Source organism: Melanerpes formicivorus, unplaced genomic scaffold (genome assembly GCF_026170545.1).
Source record: "Melanerpes formicivorus ecotype bairdi unplaced genomic scaffold, bMelFor1.0.p_v2 SCAF_238, whole genome shotgun sequence".
Lineage (NCBI taxonomy): Eukaryota > Metazoa > Chordata > Aves > Piciformes > Picidae > Melanerpes > Melanerpes formicivorus.
In genome coordinates, this window is record NW_027142590.1 from 272,501 (window position 1) to 280,000 (window position 7,500).

The window sequence follows — 7,500 nt, forward strand, 5'->3', positions numbered from 1 at the left end:
CCGCTCTCGCTGACCGCTGCCACCCCCCCCCACCCCTCCCCCCCGAAACAAACCCCCCAGCCCTACCGCATGCCGCTCCCCCTCTCTCCCTAGCCTGCCCCCCCCGCCGTCGCTTGCTGCTGCCGCCGCCGCCGCCGCCGCCGCCGCCGCCGCCGCCGCCGCCGCCGCCGCCGGGACCCCGCCTCGGTCTGGTGGCGCGCGCTCGGAGATCCCCGGCTACCCGTCCGTCCGTCCCTCCCTCCCTCCCGCCCCGCCCCGGGGGAGGGCCCGGGGCAGCGCGGGCAGGCGGGGAGCAAAAAAAGGCGCGGGCGCCAAAAAACGTCGGGGTCCCGGGGTGGCGGAGGGGGGCGGCGGCGGGGGCGGCGGCGGGTACACGGCGCCGGGTCCAGGGCGCCGGGTCCAGCCCGTCCCGGGGCGGGGACAGGTGGTGTCGTCCGTCCCCGCCCCCGTAACCTGCTCTGAAGCATCCGCTTCCCGCCGCGGTTCGCCCTCCACGCCCCCGCCGCACACGCAGCTGCCGCTTCCCGCCGCCTCTGCCCCCCGCCCCGGGATCAACCACCCGCCGGGTCCAGCCGGTCCCGGTCCCGGGAACCTGCTCCCGGGGCCAGCCGGAGCCACGCCCCCTCCTCTGACGCTTCCAGCTGCCGCCTCCCCTCCCACCCCCCAAACTCACACTGGCCCTCGCCGGCCCGCCCACCCGCCTACCTGCTTGCCCGCCGCCGCTGGGTGGCGTGCCGGACACTCTCGCACACAGGTACACAGACAGGGACACAGGGACACAGGCACTCAGGCACACAGGGACACAGGGACACAGGGACACAAGGACACAGGGACACAGGCACTCAGGCACTCAGGCACTCAGGGACACAGGGACACAGGGACACAGGCACTCAGGCACTCAGGGACACAGGGACACAGGGACACAGGGACACAGGCACTCAGGCACACAGGGACACAGGTGGCGGGCCGGAGGCCTCTCTCCACTGTGTGGCAGGGGTCCAAGAGCCACCCCAGCCCAACCCAGAGGGTCTTTTGCACCTCTCTAGAGGCCACCCAGAGACCCCAGGCCGCAGCAGAAGCCTCCCCCGCATGCTCTGCAGGCTTCCGACCCACCCCAGGCCGCAGCAGAAGCCTCCCCCGCATGCTCTGCAGGCTTCCGACCCACCCCAGGCCGCAGCAGAAGCCTCCCCCGCAAGCTCTGCAGGCTTCCGACCCACCCCAGGCCGCAGCAGAAGCCTCTCCCGCACGCTCTGCAGGCTTCTCAGCCACCCCAGGCCGCAGCAGAAGCCTCTCCCGCACGCTCTGCAGGCTTCTCAGCCACCCCAGGCCGCACCAGAAGCCTCCCCCGCACGCTCTGCAGGCTTCTCAGCCACCCCAGGCCGCACCAGAAGCCTCCCCCGCACGCTCTGCAGGCTTCCCACCCACCCCAGGCCGCAGCAGAAGCCTCTCCCGCACGCCCTGCAGGCTTCTCAGCCACCCCAGGCCGCAGCAGAAGCCTCTCCCGCACGCTCTGCAGGCTTCTCAGCCACCCCAGGCCGCAGCAGAAGCCTCTCCCGCACGCTCTGCAGGCTTCTCAGCCACCCCAGGCTGCAGCAGAAGCCTCTCCCCGCACGCTCTGCAGGCTTCTCAGCCACCCCAGGCCGCAGCAGAAGCCTCTCCCGCACGCTCTGCAGGCTTCTCAGCCACCCCAGGCCGCAGCAGAAGCCTCTCCCGCACGCTCTGCAGGCTTCTCAGCCACCCCAGGCCGCAGCAGAAGCCTCTCCCGCACGCTCTGCAGGCTTCTCAGCCACCCCAGGCCCCAACAGAAGCCTCTCCCGCACGCTCTGCAGGCTTCCGACCCACCCCAGGCCGCAGCAGAAGCCTCTCCCGCACGCTCTGCAGGCTTCTCAGCCACCCCAGGCCCCAACAGAAGCCTCTCCCGCACGCTCTGCAGGCTTCCGACCCACCCCAGGCCGCAGCAGAAGCCTCTCCCGCACGCTCTGCAGGCTTCCGACCCACCCCAGGCCGCACCAGAAGCCTCCCCCGCACGCTCTGCAGGCTTCCGTCCCACCCCAGGCCGCACCAGAAGCCTCCCCCGCACGCTCTGCAGGCTTCTCAGCCACCCCAGGCCGCACCAGAAGCCTCCCCCGCACGCTCTGCAGGCTTCTCAGCCACCCCAGGCCGCAGCAGAAGCCTCCCCCGCACGCTCTGCAGGCTTCTCAGCCACCCCAGGCCGCACCAGAAGCCTCCCCCGCACGCTCTGCAGGCTTCTCAGCCACCCCAGGCCCCAACAGAAGCCTCTCCCGCACGCTCTGCAGGCTTCCGACCCACCCCAGGCCGCACCAGAAGCCTCCCCCGCATGCTCTGTAGGCTTCTGACCCACCCCAGGCCCCAACAGAAGCCTCCCCCGCACGCTCTGCAGGCTTCTCAGCCACCCCAGGCCGCAGCAGAAGCCTCTCCCGCACGCTCTGCAGGCTTCTCAGCCACCCCAGGCCGCACCAGAAGCCTCTCCCGCACGCTCTGCAGGCTTCTCAGCCACCCCAGGCCGCACCAGAAGCCTCTCCCGCACGCTCTGCAGGCTTCCGACCCACCCCAGGCCGCACCAGAAGCCTCCCCCGCACGCTCTGCAGGCTTCTCCGCCACCACAGGCCGCACCAGAGGATCTTTTGCACCTCTCTGGACGCCACCCAGAGACTCCAGGCCGCACCAGAGGCCCCCCCCCCAACCATGCCAGCCTAGGCCCCGCTGGCAGCCTCCCTTGTCTGCTTTGGAAGGCCTCCCATCCACTCCAGACCTGCCTGGAGGCCTCCCTCGACTGCTCCCGGGGCCCTCGAAGCCACCCTAGGCCTTTCTGGAGGACCTGCTCGACCGCTCGGGCGGCTTCTGACGCACCCTCGGCCATCCGGCGCCCAGCAGCTCCCAGGGCCAGGCACCGGCCTCCCCCTCCGGCCGCCCCTGGGGCCGGGGGTGGCTCGGACTCGGCGCCCCCAACGTGTCGTCCCGTCCCCCCCCGCCCCGCACCGCCGAACATTCGCTGCAGCCGAGGGCTTGCCGCTCGACGCCTACCCCACCCGCCCAGCCCCCCGCTGCGGCCCGGCGCTGCCCCGGCCGCTGCGCCCCGCCTCTCATCGCTCCCCCCACCCGGCAACCGGCCGCCGGGCACGGCAAGTCCCAGGGCAGGGAACAGGTGCTGCCGGGACCCCGTGCTGGCTGCCGGCTTCCCGGGGCTGCCCCGGGCACGGACAGGTCGCCCCCCCCGCCCCGGCGAATGTTCACCGAACCGGCTGCCGGCTGCCTTCGAGCACCCCCCGCCCCCCGCCACTATCGTCCCCCCCGCCCCCCCTCCGCCTCCGCTGCCGCTTCTCCCCGCACCGCCTCCACTGCCTCCCCCCGCCGCCGGCGAACGAGTCGCCGGATCCGTAGGGTGCCGGGAGCCCGAACGGCGAGCGGCTCCGGCTGCTGCCGGGACCGCGGGGATTCGAGCCGGTCCGGCCGCGGCCGGGACCCCGTGCCGGAAGCCGGCATCCCGGGACGGCCCCGGGACGGCCCCGGTCGCCGGCCGGGTGACGTTCAGCGAAGCGGCTGCCGCCAGTCTTTGGGCCTCCCCCGTGCCGGGGCCGCGGGGATTCGAGCCGGTCCGGCCGCGGCCGGGATCCCGGGCCGGACGATGGCTTCCCGGGCCGGTCCCGGTCGCCTCCCGGGTGACGTTCACCGAAGGGGCTGCCGGCTGTCTTCGAGCCCCCCCCCCCCCTCCGCCTCCGCTGCCGCTTCTCCCCGCAACCCCTCCACTGCCTCCCCCCGCCGCCGGCGAACGAGTCGCCGGATCTGTAGGGTGCCGGGAGCCCGAACGGCGAGCGGCTCCGGCTGCTGCCGGGACCGCGGGGATTCGAGCCGCTCCGGCCGCGGCCGGGACCCCGTGCCGGAAGCCGGCATCCCCGGACGGCCCCGGGACGGCCCTGGTCGCCGGCCGGGTGACGTTCACCGAAGCGGCTGCCGGCTGTCTTCGAGCCCCCCCCCCTCCGCCTCCGCTGCCGCTTCTGCCCGCACCCCCTCCACTGCCTCCCCCCGCCGCCGGCGAACGAGTCGGCGGATCCGTAGGGTGCCGGGAGCCCGAACGGCGAGCGGCTCCGGCTGCTGCCGGGACCGCGGGGATTCGAGCCGGTCCGGCCGCGGCCGGGACCCCGTGCCGGAAGCCGGCATCCCGGGACGGCCCCGGGACGGCCCCGGTCGCCGGCCGGGTGACGTTCAGCGAAGCGGCTGCCGCCAGTCTTTGGGCCTCCCCCGTGCCGGGGGCCGCGGGGCTTCGAGCCGGTCCGGCCGCGGCCGGGATCCGGGGCCGGACGATGGCTTCCCGGGCCGGTCCCGGTCGCCTCCCGGGTGACGTTCACCGAAGCGGCTGCCGGCTGTCTTCGAGCCCCCCCCCCCCTCCGCCTCCGCTGCCGCTTCTCCCCGCACCCCCTCCACTGCCTCCCCCCGCCGCCGGCGAACGAGTCGGCGGATCCATACCGTCCCGAGAGCCCGAGGCGGCGGCACCCAGTGCGGGTCCGGCCGAGGCCGGGACCCCGTGCCTGTCGCAGGCTTCCCGGGACGGCCCCGGAACGGCCGCGGTCGCCGGCCGGGTGACGTTCTCCGAAGCGGCTGACGGCTGTCTTCGAGCCCCCCCCCCCCCTCCGCCTCCGCTGCCGCTTCTCCCCGCCCCCCCTCCACTGCCTCCCCCCGCCGCCGGCGAACGAGTCGCCGGATCTGTAGGGTGCCGGGAGCCCGAACGGCGAGCGGCTCCGGCTGCTGCCGGGACCGCGGGGATTCGAGCCGCTCCGGCCGCGGCCGGGACCCCGTGCCGGAAGCCGGCATCCCCGGACGGCCCCGGGACGGCCCTGGTCGCCGGCCGGGTGACGTTCACCGAAGCGGCTGCCGGCTGTCTTCGAGCCCCCCCCCCCTCCGCCTCCGCTGCCGCTTCTGCCCGCACCCCCTCCACTGCCTCCCCCCGCCGCCGGCGAACGAGTCGCCGGATCCGTAGGGTGCCGGGAGCCCGAACGGCGAGCGGCTCCGGCTGCTGCCGGGACCGCGGGGATTCGAGCCGCTCCGGCCGCGGCCGGGACCCCGTGCCGGATGCCGGCATCCCGGGACGGCCCCGGGACGGCCCCGATCGCCGGCCGGGTGACGTTCAGCGAAGCGGCTGCCGCCAGTCTTTGGGCCTCCCCCGTGCCGGGGCCGCGGGGCTTCGAGTCGGTCCGGCCGCGGCTGGGACCCCGTGCCTGTCGCAGGCTTCCCGGGACGGCCCCGGAACGGCCGCGGTCGCCGGCCGGGTGACGTTCACCGAGGCGACTGCCGGCTGTCTTCGAGCCCCCCCCCCCCCTGCCGGAGCCGCGGGGATACGAGCCGGTCCGGCCGCGGCCGGGACCCCGTGCCGGAAGCCGGCATCCCGGGACGGCCCCGGGACGGCCCCGATCGCCTCCTGGGTGACGTTCACCGAAGCGGCTGCCGGCTGTCTTCGAGCCCCCCCCCCCTCCGCCTCCGCTGCCGCTTCTCCCCGCACCCCCTCCACTGCCTCCCCCCGCCGCCCGCGAACGAGTCGCCGGATCTGTAGGGGGCCGGGAGCCCGAGGCGGCGAGCGGCTCCGGCTGCTGCCGGGACCGCGAGGCTTCGAGCCGGTCCGGCCGCGGCCGGGATCTCGTGCCGAACGTCGTCTTCCCGGGACGGTCCCGGGAGGGCCCCAGTCTCCTCCCGGGTGACGTTCACCGAAGCGGCTGCCGGCTGTCTTCGAGCCCCCACCCCTGCCGTGGCCGCGGGGATTCGCCCCGGTCCGGCAGCTGACGGTTCCCTGTGTCGGACGCCGGCTTCCCGGGACTGCCCCGGGACAGCCCCGGTCGCCTCCCGGGTGACGTTCACCGAAGCTGCTGCCGCCTGTCTTTGTCCCCCCCCCCCCGTGCTCTCCCTCAGGCGGGAGGTAGACGTGCTCTCCCTCGGCGAGTAGACGTGCTCTCCCTCGGCGAGTAGACGTGCTCTCCCTCGGCGAGTAGACGTGCTCTCCCTGGGCGAGTAGACGTGCTCTCCCTCGGCGAGTAGACGTGCTCTCCCTGGGCGAGTAGACGTGCTCTCCCTGGGCGAGTAGACGTGCTCTCCCTGGGCGAGTAGACGTGCTCTCCCTGGGCGAGTAGACGTGCTCTCCCTGGGCGAGTAGACGTGCTCTCCCTGGGCGAGTAGACGTGCTCTCCCTGGGCGAGTAGACGTGCTCTCCCTGGGCGAGTAGACGTGCTCTCCCTGGGCGAGTAGACGTGCTCTCCCTGGGCGAGTAGACGTGCTCTCCCTGGGCGAGTAGACGTGCTCTCCCTGGGCGAGTAGACGTGCTCTCCCTCGGCGAGTAGACGTGCTCTCCCTGGGCGAGTAGACGTGCTCTCCCTCGGCGAGTAGACGTGCTCTCCCTCGGCGAGTAGACGTGCTCTCCCTCGGCGAGTAGACGTGCTCTCCCTGGGCGAGTAGACGTGCTCTCCGCGGAGATAGCGCTTGTCGCCAAGGGGTCGCTGTTGCGCTCTGCCTCCGCCTACGTCATCGTACAAGCCGGCGTGATTTCTGCGACCTGCCGCTGGGCGGAGGTCGGCTGGTTGTGCGCTCGCGGAGCTGACGGCCCTCCAGTTCCGTATATGAGGGAACAAGCGACGCCGAGCACTCCCAGGGCAGCGCTGCCGAGCGGCTGCTCCAAGCCACCCGCCAGGCGGCTGGGCAGGGGTCCGTCTGGCTTCTCGGTGGCTTTCGCCCGGGTCAGAGAGGGGACCCGCGGGGCCGAACAAAGGCGCGGCGGTTTGGAGCGGCCGCTGGCGCACCCTCAGCGGTGTTGGATGGGTTTCGCTCGTCCGTGAGCCGGAGCCCAGCCCGGGCTCGGCAACGAAAGCGGGGAAAAGAAAAAAAGTTGACGAGTGGCTGGCGCCGGCCACTGCCGAAGTGTGGAACCCCCGAAGCGAAGTTTGCCCGGTGGGGCACGGGGGCAGAGAAAGCCGGGGAGACGTGGTGCCGGCGTCGGTCCCACCAAGAATGGAAAGCAAGCCCGTCCAGGCACGGCGAGAGAGAGCCCGGTAAGGGGCAGAGAGAGTTCCCAGCACTGGACCCTCTTCACGGGGGTTCCCCCCCATGGCCAAAGCCGCAGCCCGCGGGGGCACGGCATCTAAGGGAAAAGCCAGCGGCGGTGACTGGCCACTCGTATGCTATGGAGCCCGGCATGGGGGGAGGAGGGCAAGCCGGTGCCCCAGCACGGCTTCCTCCTGGCTCCAGAGGGGCGCCCCGTGATGGAGATGTAACTCGGTGCAGCTTGAGGGAAAATGCAAGCCCACATTTCGGGGAGGCAGAGGTGCCCTGTGAGCCGGTGCGGCCCGGTGCAGCTTGCCCCCCCCCCCATCTCTGGAGGGCGCCCCGTTTGCTCCTCCGGCGTGTTGCCCGCACGCCGAGCCCCGTGCCTGCTGGCTGCTCCCGAGGGCGGTGGCGGGTGCGCGTGGCTGTGTCTGTCCCAGAAGAGCGAGGCCGTGGGGC